General features: G+C 37.7%; 1 pseudogene; it reads left to right on the top strand.

Annotated features, from left to right (window-relative positions):
* The window catches only part of LOC119508902, a 29,848-nt pseudogene extending 4,864 nt beyond the window's left edge, over nt 1-24,984 (top strand).
* The last annotated feature ends 2,414 nt before the right edge of the window (nt 24,985-27,398 follow it).

Raw genomic sequence — 27,398 nt, 5'->3', positions numbered from 1 at the left:
AAAATACTGATTTTAAAAGCAAATAACTTTATCAACAAAGAATATAGTCTGGAGTACTCTATACATGGTTTCTACTAAAATCTGTTGCAATTCAGAAAATGACAAAGTAGGAATTCAATATGAATGACATATCTATGTCATTTTATGGTTTGCAAAGAGCTAGAAAATAATGTTCAGAGAAGGGATAACAGGGGAAGTGGGAAGTGAGAAAGCATTAGCATTAAGATGTTCATTTTGTATGTCACAGGTACTTTGGAAAGAAGCTAGACTAAAACTCTTGTATCAGAGTTATTGAACTTGGGTATTACAATCAAGTAAAGATTGTTGCAAAGCTTGTAAGTGGGCAAGCTAGACCTAAAGGAGTTGATCCAAATCTGTCTATGTATATTTTGTGCTACTGATTGACAGCTGTGGTCAGCAATGTTTGGGGGAGAAGATGGCACCATGATAGCCTTGGAAGGAAGGTGCAAGAAAAGATAAACACCTTGCTGAACAGTTGAGTTTGGGAATATGACATAGCAGTATTTAAGGAAGTGAAAGATTTTTTTGACAAGAATCAGATTTGGGGCAAGAACCATGAATACAAAACCTTGTGTGAGAGTGTTATTTGATGAATTGCCTTAAGCATTGATGGTTGCCTGAGGAAGGTTCTCGGTGAACTCCATGGATTAGGCTCAAGATAAATGATTAAAACAACAGCCTTTCTGCAATTACTGGATCCCAGCCTTGAAGAATCCACATTTAGGCATTATTTCTCCAAGATATGAACTAGCAGTCAGCCAGATCTGAGAAATCTTTGATCACTTGAATTTCTCCTTGCCTTTACAGAAAGCTCAAGGTAACACTTTGAAATAAATGTAATCTATAAATATAAAAGTCAACACTAGCATTGCTGTTATCACTAGCATTTTCTGCTTGTCTTATAAATAGAATACCTCATATTTATGGATAAGTTCCCTTCAGATATCTCAAGATGGTACACATTTAGACTTTTTACAGAAAAAGAAAAGAGAGAGAGAATTAAGGAAAACTCTCAAAAGAATTTCAGAAATAGCTCTTTCTGTAATTTATTGCAGAGCTCCAATTTCTATGGAAATTATTTTACAAATTTATAATTAAACTCTGAGAGAAGAGAAGGTTGTCAGTCCATTTGTGTTTCTTGTTATACACAAAACTTTCTCCAAATTTTCATGCCTTCACAAGCGGTTATGATAGTTTGTCAGAAAAAAACAAAAAGGGAAGAGAAAGAAACTAACATACATTATTTACAAGGCACTATGCTGAATATTTTACATCCCTTATTTCATTAAAACCACCCATGATGAACAAACAGGTCTCCCAAGACCTCCTAAGTGATTCATACACAAATCACACAGCTTGTAAGAGACAGAGATGGGGTTTGAACGTGGGGCTTGAAATGTTTCAGGATTTCCCCTGGCTCTAACCCCTGCTGTACTAAATAATGACCCTGAATACTAAGTATCAGAAGGATAGGGTTTCCAACAGCTCCGGCAAAATAACTGAGTGAAGGTCTGAAGCAGGGGAGAAGCTTGCAGCATAGCAGGAACTAAAAGGTCAGCACTGCCAGAGGGACTGATGGAGCTGAGAATTCAGCTGGGTTCATACCCCACTGGACCATGTGGACTGTGAGAAGAGCTTTGGTCTTTATACTAAGAGAAATAGGCAGCAACTGAATGGCTTTCTCTAAGATTATGAAGTGGACATATCTGTGATCTAAGATGATACTACCTACCAAGTGGAGAATGGGTAGGAAGGGGGAAAGCCATTCAGTTAGATGGTTATGACAGAAATCTAACTGAAAGTGATGGTGTCTTGAACTTCAGTACTGCCTGGTGACACCAAGAAGCAGGTGGATTCAAGACATGGCTTGATGATTGATTAGATGGGATGAAAGGAAGAGAAGATCTTTAGCTATGACACCAAGTTTCTGTCATAAAAATCTGGGAAGGTGGGGGAATTTATCATGCTCTTTTGATTAAATTTTTTTTTTTTAGTTCCTAGTTCAATTAAAGGAGTGTATCACATTAAAGGATTTTCTAATTCAGAATTTTTCAGCTAGTCAATCAAGAACAAAGAATTTCTCAAAATATCAGTGATCTTTGTAAATCTCCATAGACAGTATGTTCATTCCTTTTAACCCAGTGTCTACCCTGGTAATCTTAAGAATATAAAAAAACAGAAAGTAAATTGTTCTCTTTTAGAAAGTCAGAGAGACTTCTATTAGGATAACTACATAAATGCATGTCATTATCTATGCTCTTTTATGGAATAAATCTATGAACTCCAAAGACAAAGAAAACGGAAAAGAAGGCAACTGCAAAAAAGAACTGTCAATGAATTTGGGGAAGATTGGAAGTGAATGGAGGAAATAACAAAGCAGAGAAATAAAATACCAAGTGCCTATAGAGAGAAAAGCCATTGAGAAGCAAGACAATTTATGTCACAGAATTCAGAGAACCTCAAAAATTAGTGCCATGTGCTATTGAATGCAAGAATAAAGAATGGGGCCCAAAACAAAGGGATTTGTTGAAAGAATGTGTATGAGGAAGTTAGACAACCAGTATAACTATATGAGGCAGTTAGACAACCAGTATAACCATGTCCTTACTTCCATGACCAGGCAATACATCTACCCCATCCTAGTTGGAGTTTCATTCTGTGAAAAAGTTGATCCAGAAAGACCTCAAACTCAAGAATATGAGAAACAGCAGAGAAAAAGGATTAAGGGCAGTGAAGAGATTTCCAGCTCCGTCCCTTTGCTAAGTTCTAAGAACACTGGCAGACAGTCCTTCACAACCATCACCACCTCTTGCTCCTATGCCCTTAACCATGTCTTGATCAAACAGGAGATTGGTAGACTGTTCTCTGGTGAAATGACACAGACTGAAAACAGACTTTTAACTTTTGCTATCTGGGGATACTTCATTGAAATAACCTAGTCCCCACCGTGTTTCTTCATTCAAAAGTTCATCAGTTGACAAATCCAGCCCACACACACACACAGTTTCCCACAAGCTTTGTACTACCTCATTCTCAAATATGAACAAACAGCTAAGGATTACCAGCAAATTAAGAAAAGCTTTCCATTTTGAAGAAAAAGATCAAAACAAATAGAGAAAAAAAAAAAAAAAAAAAAAAAAAAAAAACAGCTTGGAGGAAAAAGAGACCAATGCAGATAACAGAAAAAAAAAAATTTTCTTAATCTATTATATTCTCTAAATAGATAAAGAAGATAGTTCATCCATGGAAAAAGGGCAGGATACTATTAAAAAGAACAATCAGACAATAAGAATTCTTTTAAATTAAAAATAAGATGATTGAAAAACAATCAATATTAGATGTGGAAATTAAAGTTGATGCTATCTCCTGGAAAGAAAAACAAAAACATAAAAGGATGGAAAATATGAAAGAATAAAAGGATGGAAAATATGAAAGAAAAGATAAATCTGTTTAATTGATCCCACTGTTTAACATCCAAATAACTAACATTTCAGAAGAGGAACAGAGACACAACAAAAGAGAAAAAACTATAAAAAAAATTAAGATAATTTTTCAGAACTCAGTAATGTATATCTCTGAAGTGCTGAGAATAGTAATGTAAAAAAGATGTACAGTAAAGCACATCATCATGAAAGTTAAAAGACATGGAAAAGAGAAAATAATATGTTTTTAGGACTATGTAGAATGGTCCATATTGAGGATAAGAATCAGAATGGCATTAGACTTCTCAAAAGGAACACTGGACACTAGCATGCAATAGATGAATGCCTTAAAATTCAGTGGAAAAATAATCTTAAAAATATAATTATTTATTCAGTAAAACTATAACTCAGACATGATTACTGAGAGAAACGCAAGGTCACAAAACTATGCATAGTCATATGAAACTTTATAAAATTATCCAAAAGTAGGAGATGTAGCCCAGGGTAGAGAAAAGAGAAAGTTCCAGATGGCAGCCATTCAGTAGACCTAGAAAACAACCTTTCCATAGTGTGGCAGTGTAAAGTGGGTCTTCTGGAGGAATGTCTGTCTAAATAAAAAAGAAATGATAGAATACATGTTATGTGTGACCATGCAGAAAGGCTTTTACATTACTTTGAAGGTTTGGAAAAGAAATATTTATAGAAACTTAAACCCAAACAAATTAAAAAATTAAGAACAGGGGAAAATTTTACCCCCAAGTAAACATTGTGCATTATTTGGATTACTAGTGGATAATACATATTCAGAAAAATTTGAATACTAAATATAAATTTAATCACAAATTATTACATGATGATATTGGGATGATGGAAGTAGATAGGGAGTTGAATAAGAGTTATAAATCCTCATCCTGATATTAAAAATAAAAGAAAATATCTAACTAATAAATAAAGAAATGGTTTTGTAAGCAGAATATTTAGTATTAAAATATTAAGTGTTAAAATATCATAAGGAGTATATGTATACATGAAACTAGTTTTCTTTGAAAGGAGAGTTGAGATACATAGCTATGTTTTAAAATGACAGTGTTATACCATGGTTTGATTTCATTAAAAATGCAACTTGTTTTAGATAAATACAAATAGAAAGGAATTTATGAAAAAGTTAGGAAAAAGAGTTGGGAACTCCTTTTGTAATTAAAATGAATTTAGCTTTCAGCAACAATGCCTAGATTTTAAATAATGAAACCTTTCCTCTATGTATTTGCAATTTTGAAATGGCCTTTGTATTTTCTCTTGCACTTACCTCATCAAATCCAGAATGAGCTAGTATCACAGATAAACAATCATACGGGGCTGATTTTCTGCAAAAATCCCTACTTGAGCTGGTTTTCACATGAAATGATATAGGTCAAAGTGATTTCTTTCTCAAATCAGCTATTATCAACATTTATCTTGACTTTTCTTGAGAGATCTTTCTATCATAAGCAAATGAAGAGCAAAGCAGCCATGATAAGAAAATGCTACATATGACACTGGATCAGATGATAGACATAGCATCATGAAGGTTAAGAATACTTACATAGGAAGTATTATTATATTAATCAAACAAATATCAAGCAGATATTTGTTGAGTAACTTGTTTGTGATATAATGAGAGCTCAAGTTGGATATGATGGTCAGAATGATTATAATCATGGTCAGTGAATTCTTTCAATTATTTAAGACTATTTCCTCCAACACACAGACAAACCTACCTAATTGTAATAAAATAACAACAACAACAATAGATGTATACTAGCTCTATTGTAATAAGTCTAAGTGCCAAATTGAATGAAGTGGCCTCTGAAGGTTAAAGAACACTGAAAGTTAATAGTTCCATATTTAACGAACATTTGTTGAGCACCCACTCAACAAATATTTGGCACTTTAAAAATATTATCTCAATAAATCCTCAATTTACTATTGATAAGTCTTAGGCCAGAGAAATTAAATAAGTTGTCTGCAATTGCATAACTAAAAAAATATCATAACACCAGGATTAAAAGCCAGCCCAATATAACTCCAAAACCCATTCTCTTTTCAATATGTCAAAAAGGTTATTTTGGTGAAGACTTCTGCAGGATTACTTTGGAGCAGTAACATGAGATTTGTGACTACATTTAAAACTAGGGAATGCAGGCCAACAGAGATTTGTATGAACAAAATTATTTTGGTTGTGGATCTCCAAGGAGCAACTTTCAGTTTTGTACGTATTGAAATAAAGAAGAAGCAGAGAAACAAGCTAGAAGGCCACCATGATGTCTGCTTAGATATTTTATTACCTTGTAATAAAATGAATATTAAAACAAAATTAAAGATGGACACAGAGAACAAATATAAAATGTAAAATGCAAAATAAAGAGCAGTTAGAATAGGGAAAATAGAGAAGAAGGAGAAGGAAAGAAGGGGATAAAGGAGGGAAAGAATAAGGCAAGGCAAGAGGAGGGGAGAACAGAAGAAGAGGAAAGAAAAGAAAGGGAAGAGAAAAAGGGAGCCCTCCAGAAAAAAGAAACATTGTTATCTACCCCCTTTTGTAATAAAAATAAGTGATATGATACCACTTCTGGGAAGATGGAGTAGATGTAGTTTTCTCTATTCTTCCTGAAATGTACAACTAATAACCTTGGATATTAAATAAAAAATAAACACAAGAAAACTGAAAGTTGGAGAGAGGGTGGACCAGCTAGAAACCTTGGACCCAGGAAATAACATGGTGAGTTTCCTAGGTTTTCATTTGCCTCAAATATCCCAGAATTGGAACTAAAGAAGCCAGAAACCTGGAAATGCCAGTGGGTGCAGACAAAAATATCCCAATGGTAAAATTCTACTCTCTCTCTAGCCAAAAGACCAGAAAAGAGGCACCCTAGCAAGATGGGAAATTTTTACCCAATAACTCTTCTACTCCAGTCAAACACCACACACACACCCCGCACAAAAATAAACTGGCGGCTTTACCCCAGCCCATGCAAATGGGTTGAAGTCCTTACAAACAAAGGAAACTGGACATGGAAGGAGAAGCTATGGGAGCAGGCCAAAGCTGGAAGTCAACAGAATGCAGAAGAGAAAGGAGAAGGTGCCGCCATGTGTGTTGCCTTGTGATAAAAAAGACAGAGAACCCCAAAGATTGCCAGTCAGCCAGAAGATACTGACCCCAGGAGGAAGTAAGCTTTTTAGCTTCTGAAACTGTGAGCCAATAAATTCCTGTTGTTCAGCCTACCCACTGAATGGAATTGGTTTTAACAGCCAGGAAATGAAGACAGTTTGGGGTACTAGAATGTGGGGTGTTGTCTGTTATAAAAATCTAAAATGTGGGAAGAATTGAAAATAATTGTCCTCTGATCCTGAGGGAACCAAACTAGAAATCCATAATAAAATAATAAATATTCCAAGCACTTGTAAACTAAACAACACTCTCTAAAGTAATCCATGGGTCAAGGAGAAAGTTTCAAGGGAAATAGGAAAATTCATTGACCTGCATGAAAATGAAAGTGCAACTTAGTTGAGGTTCCCCAAGACCTCCTACAGGTTCAGTGATTCACCAAAAGGACTCACAGAACTCAGAAAAGTTGTTATACTCTTGGCTATGGTTTACCACAGTGAAAGGAGACAGATCAAAATAAGCAAAGGAAAAAGGTGCATGGTAAAGTCCAGAAGAAACCAGGAACAGGCTTCCAGATGTCCCTTCCAATGTGGAGTCATGTGGAGACAAACAGTTCTTCCAGCAATTATATGTAATAACACACACACAGTATTTCTAACCAGGGAAGTTCACCTAAGCCTTGCTGTCCTGGGTGTTTTTTTTTGAGGGTGAGTCATGCAGACATGCAGTGCCCACATGACTGACTTTAGCTACTCAGTCTCCAGCTCCAAAGGTCACAGTGATAGAGTATAGCCTAGGGCATCAGACATACAAAAAATGGTGTTCACCATAAGTCACATTGTTAGTATAAACTATCTGGCCAGACTGATTCAGCATGGCCCAATGCCTTGAGCATACAAAAGCGCTCTTATCAGGCAGAATATTCCAAAGGCTCAGAGTCTATGTCCCAGGAGCCAGTCAAAAACAAGCCAGCCTGCTGAGTTAACCCTTTACTGAACAAAATATCAAAATTTGTAGGACACAGCTAAAGTGTTGCCAAAAGGGAAATTTATAGTACTAAAAGCATTCGTTAGAGAACAGGAAAATTTTCAAATCAATAATCTAAACTATCACTCAAGAACCAGAGAAAGTAGAACAACATAAAGCCCAAATGAGCAGAATTAGGAAATAATAAAGCTAACAGAATTCAATGAAATTTAAAATAGAAAAGCAATAGGAAAAAATTAATGAAATGAAGAGCTGATTCTTTGAAAAGGTCAATGAAATTGAAAAACTATAGCAAGACTGACACAGAAAAACAGAGAGAAGACACAAATTACCAATCTCAGGAATGAAACGAGATAACATTACATACTCAAAGACATCAAAAGTGTAAAATGGAAACACTATGAACAATTTTACCCATGTAAATTTAACAAGTTAGATGAAATAGCCCAATTGCTTGAAAACACAAAATACAACCCACCCAATATGAAATAGATAATTTCAATGGCCCTGTAACTGTTAAGGAAATTGAATTCTTAATTGAATTTGCAATTTTAAAACCCCCCAAAAGAAATTGCCAGGCACAGGTGGTATCATTGGAGATTTCTACCAAATGTTTAAAGAAAAATTAACATCAAGTCTACAGAACCTCTTCCAGAAAATAAAAGAGGAGAGAACATCTTCCAATCATTTTATGAAGCTATTTTTACCCTGTGTGATGGTTCGAAGCTGTATGCACCCCCAAAAAGCTTGTTCTTAAAGCTAGTCCAGTCCTGTATATATGGACCCATTGTAAGTCAGATCTTTTGGTGAGTAGGATCTTAATTTGAGATGTGATCCACCTCATTCAGAGTAGGTCTTAATCCTCTTACAAAAGTCCTTTATAAGAGGATAAAGGGCAGATAGCAGACAGAAAAAAAGCCAGAGAAGCTGAGAAAGAAGCAGCTAGAAGCTGGAAGCAATGAAACCCAGGAGAGAAGAACCAGCAGACACCAGCCATGTGCCTTGCCATGTGACAGAGAAGTCCAAGATCACCAGCAGCTGATCCCTTGGGAGACAGCATTGCCTGTCGATGCCTTGATTTGGACTCATGTCCTCAGAACTGTAAGTTGTAAGTTAATAAATCCCCATTGTAAAAGCCAACCTGTTTCTGGTATATTGCATTTCAGCAACTTTAGCAAACTAAAATACGCTGGCTCTAATACCAGAAAAAAGAGTATAGACAGAAAACTACATACCAGTATCCCTCATGAATATAGACACAAAAATCCTTAACAAAATATGTTCAAATAGAATTCAGAATTATATACAAAGAATTAGACACCATGACCAAGTGTAATTTATTCCAGGGTTACATAGCTGCTTCAACATTTGAAAATCAAACAATGAGAGACACCATATTAACAGGCTAATAAAGGAAAACCACATTATGATAGCAATCAATGCAGAAAAAAAGTTCAACACCCATTCATGATAAAAACTATCATAAAAAGTGGAATAGAGGGGCACTTCCTCAACTTGAAAAGAGCATCTACTAAAACCTACAGCTATCAATATAATTACTAGTGAAAGACAGATTGCTTTTCCTCCTATATTAAGAAAGAGGCAAGGATGTCTCCTTTCACCATTCTTATCCAACATTGTGTTAGAAGTTTTAGCCAGTGCAATAAAGCAAGAAAATAAAATAAAACACACATATCAGAAAGGAAGAGATAAAACTGTCCATTTTTGCAGATGACGTGATTGTCTGCATAGCAGACACCAAAGAATCTACAAAAAAAACTAAAAACCTCAATGCTAAAAAGAGAGATCAGCAAAGTCGCAGGATACAAGATAAAGCAAACAAAAATTGACTGTATTCCTATGTACTAGCCATGAAAATACAATATCATTTATAATTGCTTAAAAATGAAACACATAGATGTAAATAAAATAAAATACACAGAGGACTTGTAGAGTGAAAACTACAAAATGCTGAGGAAAGAAATCAAAGATCTATGTAAATGGAAAGACATACTGTGTTATTGGAGTGGCACTCTCAACATAGTAAAGATGCCAATTATCCCCAAATTGACATACAGGTCTAATACATTTCATATTAAAAACCTAGCAGGATTTCTTATAGATATAGACTAGATTACTCAAAACTATTTAGAAAGATAAAAGAAACAGAATAGCTAACCAATTTTAAAAAGGAAAAATAGTGGAATCAGTCTACCCAATTTCATGACTTCTTATGTAGCTACAGTATTGAAGACTGTGTGCTATTGGCAGAGGAAAAGACACATAGGTCAATGAAATAAAAGAGAGGACCCAAAATAGACCCACATGAATATGCACAAGTGATTTTTGACAAAGGTGCAAAAGCAATTCAATGGAGACAAGATAATCTTTTGAAGAAATGGTGCTAAAGCAAAATAATGAAGCTCTACCCAAGACACATACCTTAAACAAAACTTAACTCAAGATGGATCATAGACTTAAATATGAAACATAAAACCTTAAAACTTTTAGCAAAAATAGAAGAAAATCTTTAGGATATATGCTTAGGCCAAGATTTCTTAGACTTGTTCCCAAAAGTATGATCTATCAAAGATAAAATTGGTAAATTTTTAAAGTTTTCCTTGTGAAAAACTCTGTGAAGAGTATGAAAAGATGAGATACAGAGTGAGTGTAAATATTTGCAAACCACATATCTTAAAAAGGGCTAGTATCTAGAATATATAAAGAATTCTCAAAACTTAAGAGAAATAATCCAATTTTTAAAATGAGAGAAGATTTGAAGAGATACTTTATCAAAAAAAAAATATATATATATAGATGGCAATTAAGCATATAAAATATTTTCAATATCATTAGCCACTAGGGAAAATGCAAATTAGAACCACAATAAGAGGTCGCTACACATCTATTAGAATGGCTAAATAAAAAATTGTGAGAACACTAAATGCTGGCAAGGATGCAGAGAAACAGGTTTACAAATGCTGGCAAGGATGCAGAGAAACAGGTTTACTTGTACATTGCTTCTGGGAATGGAAAATGGAAAGCAGTTTGTCAGTTTCCTAAAAAAACTAAAAATTTGTATTTCAAACCAATAATATTTGGACTTGAAATTTGAAGTATTAAAAAAAAAAGCTCAATTTGTAGCTACTGTATGACCCAGCAATTTATCTTAGAGATAAATTTACAGCTACCATATGACCCAGTTGTTTATCTGCGAGATCCTCAGGTTCACCCAAGATATTCATACAGAAACCTGTGTATGAATGTTTGTAACAGCTCCATTTGCAATAGCCCCAAACTGGAAACAACCTGGATGTTCTTCAATGAGCAAATGGTTAAGTAGCCTGTACTATCTTCATACCATGGAATAATAGCAATAAAAAGGAATGAACTATTGTACTCACAACAACCTGGGTCAGTCTCCAGAAATTTATGCTGAGTGACAGAAGCCAATCCCAAAAGGTTACACACTATATGATTCCATTTATGTATCACTTTTGAAAAGACAAAACTATAAAGATGGAAAATAGATTAGTGATTCCTAGAAATTAAGGAGGGAGTGGGAGAAAAGTGACATGGCTAGAAAAGGACACCTTGAAGAATCCTTTCCAAGACCCAAGACTCCACTCTATATTCACAACCAAAAGTTCTTTATGGGTGTGGTAAATTCTGTTGTCTTTTCTTGTCCAATACTAGACGATGCTATGTTTATTCTGCTTGCAAAATCAGTTCTTTCTCACCCAAAATTTCTTCAGAAGGACTGCATTACAAATTCCCACACACTTAAAACAGCAGAAACTTACTCTCATCTTTCTGGAGCCCAGAAGCCTGAAGTCCAGGGGTCTGTAGAGCCATGCTCCCTCTGGGGTCTCAAGGGAAGTGTCCTTCCTTACCTCTTACACCTTCTGGTGGCCTCACGTTTTCTTGGGCATATGGCATCGTGACTCCAATTTCTGCCTCCATCTTTATGTGGCCATCTTTTCCCTGTGTGTCTCCTTCTTCACAAGGCCTTCTCCTCCTTGTGTCTTTTCTTTTCTTATAAGGACACCAGTTGTATTGGATTAAAGGTCCGCCCTAGTTAAATCTGTACCAAACTTATTTCCAAATAAGGTCACATGGTGAGCTATTGGGGTAGGACTTCAACATATCATTTTAGGCGACACAATTCAACGTGTAACAAGGACCCCTCTTCTGCAGCTCCTCTCTTCTATCATCACCCTGAAGTCCATTGGCCAGAGTTAGTCTCTTGATCCCAACCTAACTGCTGAATACTTTTCTAAAGTGCCCAGGAAAGAAAAGAAAATGGGTACAGTGAGCCCTGGTTATTTCTAGCTCAGCAAATTTTATAAATCAGAGCTTTTGATGAATGGTAAGAGAGATAGAGCTAGGCCAGCCTCAGGCTCTTGAGAATGCTTCACTTAAATTCATCCCAGTCATCTTTAGACAGATTGCTCCTCTCCTCTGGTTTCAGCACAGCTGGAACACTGCATCCTTAGGCAGGTTGGCATTCATTTGTCTAGAGGAATGGGGACATAGAAAGAACCCAGGAGTTGAGTCGGAACTAGACACAAGCTCTGACTCCGTCAATCACACAGGTTGATTAGGCTGAGCAATTTCCTTGAATAGTATGAGCCTTAATTTCAAAATCTGCTTACCAGGGTAGTTTAGGGGACACACACACAAAAAAACACTACATATTTTTAAATGTTATATAAACAGCAAAATTCCCAGAGTTCAAGGATAGTGTCCATTTCACTTACTGCTCTATCCCTGGTTAAGTGTCTGACACACAATAGGAAGTCAAAGTTGTTTAAATGAATGAATGGCCTATTATAATTTGAATCTCATGGGACAGGGAGAATAGTTCTAGATCCAGGAAGGTGGAATTATAATTAAGCAGAGTATAGTTTATTGCTGGAAACAAACAACTGAATTAAAAATGCCAGAGAGAGAATAGGGGTAAAAAAGTTCTACAAGCCATAAGATCACTCATGGGTTTAAGAAAAGAACTGACTTTGTACAGACAAAACAAAGAAGGAGAAACACATGATCAATTACAACACTTTCCGACCACACAACAGTGAGTAGTGTGTGTATATTTATAGTTCAAAGATGATGTTATTTACCTTTTGGCCACCATTTCAATAGATTTGTTTAAAGATGTTTCTATAGTATTCCATGTGTATAATATTTAGAAGCATATTAGCGCATATAATCAAACATTCTTATAGCTAATCCTCAGAGCTTGTATTTCTTTTGTTTCATTTGGTATAGCCCTTTTTGGATTACCCCTGCTTTTATTTATCAGTGAATGAGCTAGAGTATATGGATGCTGTGTAAAGCCTAAGCTGCCACACAGTTGCAAAATATTTGAGGGGTGCATTATAAACACTAACAGCTGTTGAGCACCACCTTTTTGCCAGGTATTTGGGGAGTCATGGGTAAAGAAGGACAGAGTTCTGCTTCTAGGACCTCAGCATGTGCAGTCTTAATAGCCTGGCAGCTGTTTCAGAAAGGGAAGGACAAGAATCTATGAAAGCAGACAGCAACTGCCTACAACAGCCTTTGGGGGGCACATAAAGCTGCCTGAAATTGATGACATTCAAGTTTGATCTTCAAGGAAAAGAAGGAGTTAACCAAATCAAAAGTAGAGATGAAGGAACATTTCAGGCTCCATAACAGAAGGGACGAAGGCACAGGTGCATGAGGTGCAGTTGAACATACTAATTAAGAGAAAATACTTTACCAGAGGCCTTGGTTCTAAATCAGGTTTATCTTTGAACTACTGAAAGTTTTTAAAGTTACTTTACCCCTTTAAGCCTCAGTCTCCCCATCTCTGAAATGGGAATTATATCTTCCTTAAGTGGTTGTTGACAGCTATATAGAAACCAAATGACATAAAATATGTATTCTACTTAGAACAGTATGTAAGCAAAGTGCATACATAGTAGAGTAACTCTCAGTACAATATATTTTGAGATGTTAATACTCAGGAAACAGCTCTTTTAACAATTCCCATTACTCCCAGTTCCTTATTTACAACAACCTTGGCATTGCATAAGACAAAAGCATACTGCAAAAGAATTTGGCAAGACAGCCAATTAGTCCATCTGACGAAAACTTTTTGGTGACTTGAAAGACACTGTGCATTACAATTATTATTTAAAGTATTTTTGGCTTTAAGAAGGAAAATATTGATGCTTTGCATCCTATGCATGTGAAGACCTAGTGAAGTTCTTTCTGGTGGGAACCAATATGGCGGGTTGTCAAAGGATGCTGGGAGAAGAGGTCATTTTCAAAGGTTTTGGTCTGCACACTCTCAAAGCAGAGCTGGTTTTCTGCACACAGCCTAGATTTCTATTGTAAATATTTCCTCAAAAGGATAAGGAGGTTAAACACAGAAGGTGGGTTATTAATGACTGTCAGAGGACATGGCCACCCCTATGGGGGTCACTCAGTGATTGATCCCTACACTGGCAGAATGCTTTTAATTAAGAAGAAACACTCAGCCTGCACCCTGGTCAGGACGTTTTGGTCTCACTGCATTGCTGCCTCGCTCTTTCATCAATGGCTCTTTCCTCTTTGGCTCAGTTCCAGTACCCGAAGAACCATTGATCAACTGGGAGAGGAGGCCTTTGATAGTTGGCCAAGGTCAAGCAGAGTTTTACCATGGATGGTTTGGTTTTGAAGTACTATTTATGAATGAAGGGAAAAAAAATGCTTCCACCTGATCTGCCTTTTGGTCTGGAGTGGGAAGTGCATCAAGAAGGAAAAGAGCAAGTTAAAAAGCTAATGAAAAATGCATGTTTAGAAACTATGTGACTTCTCCCTCCCTTTCTAGCCTTATTCATGCCATGCTCAATCTGGGAATTTTATATCCAATAGTATAAAAGTGCTCAAAGTTTCCTGGATGTGCTATGCTATTTCATAAAGCCTCCATGCTTTTTCATAAGCTCTTTTTTTCTGAATGGATTACCATTCCTGCCCCTCCACTCAGGTCAGATGTCATCTCTGAAACTTTCCTTTCTTTTCCTTCTCCAAACAAGACTAATAACTTCTACCTCAGCCCACTCTATAATCCCTCTTCACTTTAGTCACTCTTACTTCTTAAACTGGGTCTATGTGGAGTTGTAGGTATATGAAGCTCCCAGAATTTCCTATAGGAAGCCTGGCACATTTTTTGTTCAATTATACTTGCAGATTTTGAGAAAATAAAATCTTAAACGTAATTCATTCCTGTGTATATGAATCCATTGTAAGAAGGATCTTTTCATGAGGCACTTCAATTAGGGTGTGATCTACCTCATTCAGAATGGGTCTTGATCCTATCACTGGAGTCCTTTACAAAAGGAATGAATACAGAGAAAGAGAGAGAAGGGGGAGAGAATAGCATCAGGAAGCAAGAAGCTGAAACGGAACCCAGAATAGAAGGAAGGGACCAAGAGATGCCACCATGGGGCACAGGAGGCAAACGCCACCAGCTAGTCTTTGGAAACAAAGCACCATCTTGATGATGCCTTGATTTGGACATTTTCATGGCCTCAAAATGTGTAAGCTAATAAATTCCCATGTTTAAGCCAATCTGTTTCTGGTATTTGCTTGGAGCAACCCAGGAAACTAAAACATATGGTTAACAATTTTTTTTTTCATTTTATAAAAAATAATCAAATAAGAGTCCTTAAAAAATACTTACTCTGTGGCTGTCTGTTGTAGATCATGGTTTCAGATTCCTTGAGGTAGGCAATCTTTCCACTCAGTTTTTGGGGAAACTTCTGTGATAGCATCCCCTATATTTTATTCATTTTTGTACATATTTGTGTTTGTGAGAATGTCAGGAAACACATTTAGTAAAGGCACTTAGTGTTATTCATCAGCGTGTCCTTTGCATGTTGCATACTGAACAGAACCTAGTAAGCATCTCTCAAATTAAACCAAAGTGAAGCAGACAGGATTTTGTCATGCATAGTAGAAATTAATGACATTGGATAATTTAGTTAATAAGCCTGTCTGTGAAGTGCTGAATGTGGATGCAACATGAGAATAAGAACAGACAAAGCTGGTTTATGCAACAGTCTGTCACACAGAAATCTCCATTAATTGATACTTTATTGGCACTATCTTCAGATTGTTTCTGAAGCATTAATTAGAGGTCACATTTGAATAAATCTTGTTCTAAATTCTCAATGTTGGGTGTGGACTTGGAAATAATCTGCTTCAGACATGGAAAGAGTGCATATGCCTGCTGCCACTCCCACTTTCTAAGACCTTGGCAGACATCATTAATCCATCAGATGACTCTTCACTGAGCCTGGTTACAGACGCAGGACACTTCTTAAACAGTACTCCAGGCAGACATGTCCAATCAATATGATCTGGCAAAGAAGATGAAACTTGTCTTTGATCAAGTCCAATCCTAAATCCAAGAATGAATCTCCTCAATAATATTCTGGACAAGTAGACATCAAGTTTCTGATGGAACATCCTTAAGATGAAGCATTCCCTAATAGCCCAATTATGTTCTGATTATTTAATCACTAGTGAATATGTGTCCTTAGTGTCACATGTATTAAGCAAGTCCTAGACATCAAATACTTTAATCCTTGTAACACTGCCAAGTAAGAATTATTAACCCCATATTATAAATAGGAAAAATTAGACTCTAAGACAGAGCCATGGATCAGAAACCCATAGTTTTTCTTGTGTAAGTGTTTTAAAAAGAAAATTGGCCTAATGCAGTAGGTTGAATTATATACCCCAACAAACAAATGTTCTTAATCTTAATCCACCTCCCTGTGGGTGTGAACCCATTGCAAATAGGACCTTTTGAAGATGTCATTTTTTGTTAAGGTTTGGTGAACTGAACCAAGTGTAGGCCTAAATCTGGATTGCTAGAGGCCCTATAAAGAAAATCTGAAAGTCACAAAAGCGAGAAAGGAGAGGACATCGGTTGTTCTTGTTCCCAAAGGTTATAACTCTATTATGGCCTCAAGATTATGTCCCTAAATTCCTTCCTAGGATGAATTATCAACCTGTGATGGGAGACAAGCCAAGAAACCTCAAGGGCTGCCAACAGTCAGCACCAGTGTGCTACATTCTACAGAAAGTGTGCTTGACTGATATCTTGATTTTGGACTTTTAACCTAAAACATGAGTCAATAAATCCTTGTTGTTTAAGCCAACCCATTGTGTGGTATTTGTCATAGCAGTCTGGCAAACCAAGATGTCCACCATTTAAAAATCAGGAGATTTTGCATTAAATATGTGTTTTTTCCACTTTTCTTTAAGAATCAAGAAAACCTCTGCTTTTTCCCATAACAACAGTTGGCCATGCTGCATAGCACCTGGGCCCTTATGATGGTCTTGCACTTCCCAGTTTTTCACACTCCCCACCACGTACACAATTCACCAGTTTGCATTTCTACTTCTGCTTGCTTCTGTCATGCTACCTGTGGGTCCATTGTAAGCATTTAAGTTGAGTATTAACTTCTCCGAGTTTCCCAAGTACTATGCTTTTAATTGATTTTCTGTTCCCTCTGACTTGAATGCTGTTCCCTTCCATTGCCGCATTGCTGAGATGATAACTCAGGGGCCTATGACTCTGGAGAGAGAACCTTAGAGGGTTGACCTCATTTCTGCAACCACCTGAACTCTGAGGCATTTGTGGATTATTTGCCTGGGCAGGAGGCTGTGTGGGCTGCTGCTAGGGGCCAGAAAAATCAGGGGAGCTTTTTAACTTAAGCAGGTGTTTTCAATTTTAATCTTGTCCTCTATTTCATAGCATATGACCTACCTGGCTCACAACTCACACTCCCATATGGAGTCACACTAGATCTCAACAAAGTCACAATATCTTTATAGTGATGTTTTCATAAGTCTATTTTGTTGTCATTTTTGTCTTTTTAATCTAGTGCCAAGTCTTTTACCTGACGCATAGTCAGAGCTCAATAAATGCTTGCTAAATTATTCAATGACACCATTGTTATGCACTGTAATGTCTCCCTTCATGGTCTCTTGCAAATATTATGTCATAATCTGCTCCAAGCCACCAACTGGTGGGTGGAAAATGTTGTTATCCCCATTTCAGTAATGGAAAATGTAAGACTCAGCAGAGACCAAGCGACTCATTTGATGTCTTACATTAAGTTGGAGGCAAAGAAAAGTTTATTTCTTTTCAAATTAGTGTTTAAGTAACATGCCTCAAAGAGGTAGTGAAGTGGAATAAAATAGGCATGGAGTTTAAAATCTGGTCCAGATCCCATCTTTACTAACTGTTATCACCATGTCAGGCATGTCCCTTGTTTTTTGGGGGGAACAAGTTTTGGTGCCTTTCAGGTGCATTGTGTTCTTTGGTAATTTTATTATGTTCAACATAATAACCGTTATGTTCTGTGCATATGTTAAATGAATTATTTCACTGTTATGGACAACCCTCTTTCTCTCTCTGATACAGACTTGAGTGTGGGTGGGACAGGAGTACTGGGCATGGGTAGGGTGAATCCTGGTGGATCATTGTACTGTTATTCTTGTTCTCAAAGATTATAACTCTATGATGGCCTCAAAGATTATTTCCCTAACTTCCTTCCTAGGATGAGTTATCTCCTATGAGGAACCCCAGACCTTCCTATAAAATGTCTTGGAATGGTTCTGATCTATCAGTGAGCCAGCCATGATAAGATATGAAATACCATGTGTAGTAATAGAAAAGGTTGAAGCTGGGATCCCTAACTATAGAGATCTGTACAGATATGGTTGGGGCAAAGAAATAAAAGAGACACCATCAATTCTATTGGGAGGGGGAGAGGGGAGATAGGAAAGATGGTACTTCTGTTGGATATTGAAAGATAAACAAAATCTCAACAAGACAACAATAAACTTGTCACTCCAGACAAGAAGACATCAAGGAGGCACAGAAGTGAAAACACCATCATGTTAGGAAGAATTCAGTGTTTTCATGGCAAAAGGTATGAGGGATGATGTGGCTGTGGCTGGAGGTGTGGCAGGAGAAGTTCCTTTAATACTCATGAAAGAAATAGCAGAAATAAGGAAGGAAGGAAAAGAGAGGAGGGAGGGAGAGAAGGAGAGAGAGAAAGAAAGAAGAAGAAAAAGAAAGAAAATCCTCAGAGGCACTACTCTTAAGCACATCTAGGAGTGAAGCACTCAGATCTTTCTCTAGATTCAGATTTAGATAGAAAATTGTTTTGCCCAAGATTGACCAGCTGGAAAGTGATGGAGCTGAGATTACTGCTAGGTCTTTTGATCTCAAATTTCATGTTTATTCTCTGATGCCATCTAGCACCACTGGAATAAGTGGGCATCACATCTTTCCAAGATCTTTCCAAGAGTACTACTTTAGAGAGTACACGACTCTCATGGAGATCGGTAAGTTCTGATATGTTTACTTACAAATTAGCCCTGTTTCTTTGTGGTTGCAACTTCAGCAGTGTTAACAGTTTAAGTGAGAGTTACCACCTCATTTTTAGCTGTGTCTCCTGCTCCCAAAGCACTCGTGTACAACCTGTGCAAAAAGAGGCAGCCCAACAGATAATTTCTTGAAGCCTACCTCTGACTCTAAGTAGATGTGTTATCTTGGCAAGACATGCAAACTTTGTTCTTCAAGGTTCCTCATTTATTAAAAAAATATCTAAGGAGAGATACCATTGAATATTTAAATAAAGAGAGTATGTGCTAGGGTATTAGAAAGATCTGGGTTTGAATTCCCACTCCACTGCTTTCTACCTGGATAACCTTTACTATATTAGTTAACTGTTCTGTCTCTCAAGTTCCTTATTTATAAAATGATGACAATCATACGTTCATACAGCACTGTTATAAAGATTAAATAACATCACCTGTGTAATGATCTTTCCTCAGTATCCACTGTATGATCTCAGTAAGTAGAAGGTGTCTTTCTTTTCCACTGTACTGTGCTCAATATGAAAGAAAAATTGTCCCCACCCTCAATGACTTCAGTCGCAGAGCAGATATGAAGCCACTGGCAGCTTTGGAGAATTTCCCAGGATTGTTGGGGGAGAATTGGGGAACCCCCTATACTGCATGTCTGAATACAAAATTTCAATTTAGAGAAGTGTCACAGGGTTATGACCAAACTACAGCTATGTGATGCCTGGGAGCTGGGGTAAGACTTTGAAGTTTGGGGACATGCGATCATCAAATCCTATGATGGTTTTGCAACTCCCTGAAAGATGTTACTATGCCAATGTGATTTACCCCACTGTAGTGGTGGTAACTCCAGAGAGGGGACTGATTGTCTACCAATTAGAGAACCAACCTTCTGAATTCAGGAAGATAGAATCTCCACTAAAACATCAGCACTGATGTGTGGCTATTTCTTTTAATTCAATTTTCTTGAGATATATTCACATACCATACAATCATACATGATGTACAATCAATTGTTCACAGTTCCATTATATAGATCTACATTCATCACCAAAATCAATTTTTAAACATTGTCATTACCACATATGAAAAAGAATAAGAATAAAAGTTAAAATAAAAAAGAACACCCAAAACATCTCATCCCTCCCTATTATTTGTTTACTTTTTGTCCTCATTTTTCTATTCATCTGTCCATACACTGGATCAAGGGAGTGGGAGCCACAAAGTTTTCACAATCTCATGGTCACACAGTATAAGCTATATAAGGCTACTGAGTTGCATTTCAACAGTTTCAGGTATTTGCTTTTAGCTGTTCCAATACATTGAAAACTAAAAAGAGATATCTATATAATGCATAAGAATAACCCCCAGAATGACCTCTCAACTCTATTTGAGATCTCTTGGCCACTAAAACTTTATTTTGTTTCATTTCTCTTCCCCCTTTTGGTCCAAGAAGGCTTTCTCAATCCCATGATTCCCCATGAGTCATGTCCCACATTGCTAAGGAGATTTACACCTCTGAGAGACAGGTCTCATGTAGCGGGGAGGGCAGTGTGTTTACCTGCAGAATTGGCTTTGAGAGAGAGGCCATGCTGAACAACAAAAGAGGTTCTCTGGGGGTGACTCAGGCACAATTTTAAGTAGGATTAGCCTCTCCCTTGCAGTAACAAACTTCATAAGGGCAAGCTCCAAGATCAAGGGCTAGGCCTTCTAAATTGGTAGCTTCCAATGCTTGTGAGAATATTTCTACAGTTTCCCCCTGTCCCTCAATGGAGCTTTGCAACTACATTTTTATTCTCTGCCCAAATTTCTCTGGGATTTATTGGGGCTTCACACTAAACTGTACAAACCAACTAGATTTCACTCCCTATTCATCGTTCCATGTAATTACGTTGTTTGAAGAAACTGACCATACAAGTTATAATTATATAGTGCTACAAAAAACATAGATTTTTGCATCTAATAAACATCTCTCCCTTTGGTCTCACATAGAAGTTGAAGTTTTAAGAACACCGTCAATATTGTCCTTTACCCTTTAATCTGATTCGCCTTAATCCTAACCAAGTCCATTTTGTTCATGTCTCTAATTGAAGTCTGATCTCTCTTTTCAGACTCCTTAACATTTGCCGTATGGAGTAATGCTGACATTCATAGCTGCCAGACTCTGGCTCTGAGTCTCAGGTGTCACACAGATACCCAAAGTTCCAGGGACTGACCAGGTTATACATAAACTCAGCATCTCAGAATTTAGAAATAACCATTACAACTCAGGAATAGATGTAACTGCTGTGAGAGCTTACAATCGAGGAACCTTTACAATACGCCTTCCCCTGATAGCCTGTGCTCTCAGACTCAATTCTCAGAGTTTGTACATTATAGTTAGTCCATATTAGTGAGGCATCATATTTTTCTTTTCATTTCTGGTTTATTTCACTCAACATACTGTCCTCAATGTCCATTCACCCCACAACTTCACTCCTTCTTGCAGCAGCTCAATATTCTATTGTATGTATACACTACAGTTCTCCATTCCATTCATCAGTCAATGTATCCTTAGGCCACCACCATCCACTACAAATTGTTAATATTGACCCCATAACCTCCACTGTGCAAATGTCCATTTGTTTCTTTCTTTTCAGTCCTTCCAAGTATATACCCAATAACTGAGTTGCAGGACCATATGGTGACCCCATGCTTGCCTTCCTGTGGAACCATCACACTGCCCTCCAGATGGGCTGTACCATTCTACTTTCCCATGAATGGTGATTAGGGACATCCCTTCCTCCACATTTTCTCCAGCATTTGTATCCCTCTGTTTATTTTTTAGATGGTTTTATTCACACACCATGCATTCCATCCTAAGTAAACAATCAATGGTTCCTGTATAATCACACAGTTATGCATTCACCACCACTCTATATAAGGATATTTCCATTTCTTCCACAAAGATAGAGGAAGAGGCAAAAAAAAAAGAAAAAAGAAAAAGAAAGAAAAAATGACAACTAAAAAAGAATAAAAGAAAAAATATAATTAAAATAAAATATAATTTTAAAAATTCAGACACCACCACCAACACCAAGAATCCCATACCCCTCCCTTATATCCCCCTCTTTTAGACATTTAGCTTTGTTATATTGCCTTTGTTACAATTAATGGAAACATATTTACAATGTTACTGTTAACTATAGACTCTTGTTTGTTTGCATTGAGTTTTTTTCCCCAATACATCCCATTTTTAACACCTTGCAAAGCTGACATTCATTTGTTCTTCCTTATGTAAAAACATTCTTATATTTGTATCTTTAATCACAATCATTGACCACTCTGAGTTTCAATAAGTTATGCAGTACCAGTCTTTATCTTCTAGCTTTCCTTCTGGTGTCCTACATGCTGCTAACCTTCCTCTTTCAACCACACCCACAGTCATCTTTGTTCAGTGTACTCACAATATTGTGCTACCATCACCCAATATTGTGCTCCAAACCTCTCTCTCCTATTTTTCCTATCTGTCTGTAGTGTCCCCTTTAGTTTTTCCTGTAGAGATGGTATCTTGTTCACAAACTCTCTCAGTGTCTGTTAGTCAGAGAATATTTTAAAAGCTCCCTCATTTTTGAAGGACAGTTTTGCCTGAGATAGAATTCTTGGTTGGCAGTTTTTCTATTTCAGTATCTGAAATATATCATACTACTGCCTTCTCGCTTCCATGGTTTTTACTGAGAAATTGCACATAGTCTTATCAAGCTTCCCTTGTATGTGATGGATCGCTTTTCTCTTGCTGCTTTCAAAATTCTCTCCTTGTCTTTGACATTTGATAATCCAATTATTAAGTGCCTTGGTATATGTCTATTCAGGTCTATTCTGTTTGGGATATGCTGTACTTCTTGGATCTGTAATTTTATGTCTTTCATAAGAGATGGGAAATTTTCATTGATTATTTCCTCCATTATTGTTTCTGCCCCTTTTCCCTTCTCTTCTCCTTCTGGGAAACCCATGACACATATATTCATGTGCTTTGTGTTGTCATTCAATTTTCTGAGACCCTGCTTATATTTTTCCATTCTTTTCCCTATCTATTCTTTTGTGTGTAGGATTTCAGCTGGCCTGTCCTCCAGTTCATGAATCCTTTCTTCTGCATCTTCAAATCTGCTGTTTTATGTCTCCACTGTGTTTTTCATCTCTTATATTGTGCCTTTCATTCCCCAAAGTTCTGCCAATTGTTTTTTACAACTTTCAGATTCTTCCTTATTTTCACCCAATATCTTCTTTATATCTTTCATCTATTTTGCCATATCTTCCCTCAACTCATTCATTCAATTTTTGAATTGGTTTACCAAATTTGTTTGAAGATATTTAATTAGTTGTTTCAACTCCTGTATCTCATTTGAAGTGTAAGTTTTTTCCTTTGACTGGGCCATATCTTCATTTTTCCTAATGTGATATAATTTTTTGTTTTCTAGGCATCTGGTTTTCTTGATTAGCCCAATCAGATTTTCCCAGACCAGACAGGCCCTGGTCTCAGGAGGGTGTAATCAGTTCCATGTTTTCCTGAGGATGAGACCCAGCAGGTTGTCAGACTTTCCTGTGAAGCCTCTAGACTCTGTGCTTTTCCTATCCTGTCTGGCAGGTGGCACTTGTCAGTCTGCAGTTCCCTACTGGTGTAAAGAGGTGTAGTCCTTTTAATTCTCAGGGGAACCTGTCCAACCAGGGACCAAAGGTATCAGAAGCCAAGCTTAAGTTGTTTGTGGGTTTTCTTTCTTCCTCCCAGACCCTAGGGTCTGAATTCTTTGAGGGAGGGCAGCCACTTGAGCTGGTCACCACCCCCTTTTCTTAGGGAAGATACACCCTTTAGGGAGTTGTCTCCTACATTTGAATTCCTCCTTTGTCTCTTTTACTCTCTTAACTCCACCCTTGCCTGGGTCAGCACTGACAATCAAAAATGCCTGAGGCTTCTCTAATGAGCTAGTTGGAATGGGAGGAAAAAAAGGAAAAGGAGTTTCATCGGTCGACTGGTGTTGATTCCCGGTTCTCCATGCTGCTTTTTTGGGGACACAGCTGTCTTCCAGTATTTTGAGCTCAGTTGTCTCCCAAAACCTTTGTTTTTATTTATTTATTTATTTTCTGTCAGCCCCGCCTCCTCTCTCGGGAGTGTCCTCAGGGTTCCTTTCCTGCTTGTTCTGGGTTTATCTGTGCTTGCAGCTTGTATTCAGTAGTTCAAATTTGTTAATTAAAACTGCAGTTAGAATTTATTTGTGTTACTTTCCCTCACTCCAGGCAGCCTGCTTCTTTTTTTCCAGAGGGAAAGTTTCAGCTTAGCCTGCTGTGCTCACAGGGGAGGGGTGCCAGCTCTGCAGTTTGGGGAGCTTTACTTGCAGGTCTGTGCTATGGTCTCAGCCCTTCTACCTATCCCTGGCTGGTGTACAATGTGTGTCCAGTCACAGATGTCCTCCAACAGTTGTTCCAGACTATTTACTATTTGTTCCTGGCTATTTACTATTTGCTCTAGAGGACTACCTAAATTCCACACCTCTCTATGCTGCCATATTTTTTGCCTTGATTTGTGGCTACTTTTACAGACAAACAGAACAAGCCAACTGTTTTTGCCCTGGAAAATATTGAGGAGAGAGTCGCAGTCCACTACATTAAGCCCCCAAATCCTGCCCAAGATAATTTTACATTTAAGTGTCATCAGTCTAACGGAACCAACACTTCAGCTCCTTGGGACATCTACACAGTAAATGGAAGTGCATTTCATCCTGTTTGTGGCACTCTGGAAATGTGGGACCTGACAGTAGATTCAATTTTGGGGACAAAGGTGTGAGAACAAAATGAACAACTTCAGAACAGTTAGATCAACCAATATGAGCTTGTTGCTTCAATCACAATGGAAACATATTGGTGTATGCTTCTAGCTATGACTGGTCAAAGGGACATGAATTTTATAATCTCCAAAATAAAAATTACATTTTCCTTCATAGGGCAGCTGAAGAGTTTAAACCCAGAAATAAGGAGTAATGACTTGAGACCTCTGGGCTGATCTGAATTGTTTTCTCTCCACTCTACCTCATAACTGGACAAATTTGGGTCCCAGCTTTTGGTGGGTGATCAGCCATGGCTGCTGGACCAGTCTGTGGAGAAAACTACATGCATTTTCAACATGGTGTATATCCATTATTTCCTCTGCACCCATCTTAAATTGTTCTGCCCAGCCTACTCACCCTGTCAGAGCCTTCTCCCATCCACACTTGGTTCTTTGGAGGGAAAGAAGGCAAAATCTTTCATCAAAAGACAACTGTTCTCTGTTCCAACTCCACAACCAGGCTAAGCTAGACTAATTTTAAAAGGCTGTTCCTAGGCTGAAGACTAGCCAGGATTGGGGTGGAAGTCAACTGGGGTAACATGGGCTCTGATTAATCAGAATTTAATGCTAAATATGCCATGCTGCTTTGAACAGATTACACAGAGGTACAGACTTAGTAAGTTTGTTCCCTTTGGTTTAATACCACATTCAGAAAGTGTTTGACTCTTTGAGACCTGAAACAACCCTTGGGACCCTCACCTACTGTGAGCAGAAGTTTCAAAGCCCCTAAAAATAGTATGCTTTCTAACACCCACTTCAGATTTCCCCAAAGAGACTACTGGACAAAGAGAAGACCCCTGAAGTGGAGCCACAGGCCACGGATTACAAAGGGCAAGTAATTTCCTCCCTGACAAACCAAAATCAAGGTCCAATTAAGAAATGTCCAACATCAACCCAGGCTAGGGAGACTTTACAATATCTATTCGGTGGCATTTCAAAACTGTAACGACCAGTGTCATACGTCAGGTTCCCCAGAAAACAGACACAGAGGCACTGAGATATGTGTGCACAAGGCTAAGGGTTGTGTGATTGGAGACACCACCTCTAAGGGGTTGGGGAAGTAGAATTGGCCAGAGGGACAAAGTTGAACTGGTAAAGTAGCTGCAATAGAGGCTTCAGCCCATCTCACAGGTGCTCAGGGGCTGGAGGAGCCCTTGGAGTTGTCTCAATTCTGTGCCTTTGTACATGACATTGAGTCATGCATGCCTTGGATTCAAGCTGCCCCAGGAGGGAGTTGTAACCTTGGTCAAGGCAGCCTCCTTCAAAGACAGGTCTTTAGAAGGACTCAGCTGTGAGCCATTAGCAGCCCAACTTTTCTGGCAACTGGATAAATGAGGACTTCGGTCATGAAAGGGGAGTCTGGGCAGTTGCAGTGCAGCATCCACTATCAGCAGTGATTCATGTGAGTCTCCTGGTCCTCCCCTTTCTAAATGAGAATACATATTGTGATCATCCCTTCCCTATTCTACCATTTTGATGGTAACTAGGGAGGGGGCTTGGGGACAGAGGACTTATCTTTTATGTTAATAGATCACTGAACCATGCAAAGCCACATCTGGATCTAGTGGAGAGGACTGCACATCAACTGGAGATCCAGGGTCTATTGGACAGGACATTGAATTTCAACTCTTGAGATGGAGGCAAACATATTTTATGTTTAGGACAAAAAATGAAATAGATTCTAGGTGGCCAGATGGGATCAGTCAGAGACTGATTGGATGCTTACCAATTCCATTTCCTCTTTATTGGAATGCAAGAGGACTTTATTTTCCAGCTTCTCTTGTACTTAGGTTGTATATAGTTTTGGCCAGTAAAATGTGGGAAACAGGGAAGGAAGCCACTTCCAGGTATGGTCCCAAAAAGATCCCAAAAGAACCTCTGCATTCACTCTCACTCCATCTATGAGGCTGGAAGTGACGGACCTTAAGTTCATGGAGTCATATTATAGAAAGAGCTGGGATCTCTAAGTCACTTTTTGGAAGACAGCCATCCAACCCACACTGGACTGTGATATGAGGGAGAAATAAATGTTTTGTTATATTAAGCCACTGAGATTTGGGGATTGTGTATTAGCTGTAAGGAGGACACAATAGCCTGAATTATGAAGAAAACATGACTTTTTATATGTGGTCCTTAAGTTATGAGAGTTGATAGAATTATCGAGAAGAGACACAAAAAGCAAACCTTTTCCAATTTCATGTAAAATATTTGATTGAAAGTGAGGAGATCATTACAGTGTATGATGATAGTTCTTACAGAAAACTGGGTGATAAAGTAAGAAAGACAAGTTTTAGTATCTTCCTGGGCCTTAAATGCCAAAATGAGTTAAGATTTGTAACCTGTAGGTCCTTTTCCTAGTCAGGATTTCATGGAAAACCAGTGTTCCGTAGACTTCTTAGGGCCTTTATATTCTATAATGTACATTCTATCCCCAGCTGACCATCCCATCACCCTCCACCTGCCAAGATCCACAGGATCCCCAGGTCCCAGGAAAATCATACAAGGCTTTTCCAGATTTTTTTTTTTTTTTTTTTTTTTTTTTAGCTGTAGTGCCTTTTTTTTTTTTTTT

The sequence above is a fragment of the Choloepus didactylus genome, chromosome 14, assembly GCF_015220235.1.
Source record: "Choloepus didactylus isolate mChoDid1 chromosome 14, mChoDid1.pri, whole genome shotgun sequence".
Lineage (NCBI taxonomy): Eukaryota > Metazoa > Chordata > Mammalia > Pilosa > Megalonychidae > Choloepus > Choloepus didactylus.
This window is presented reverse-complemented; position numbering and strand designations above follow the sequence as displayed.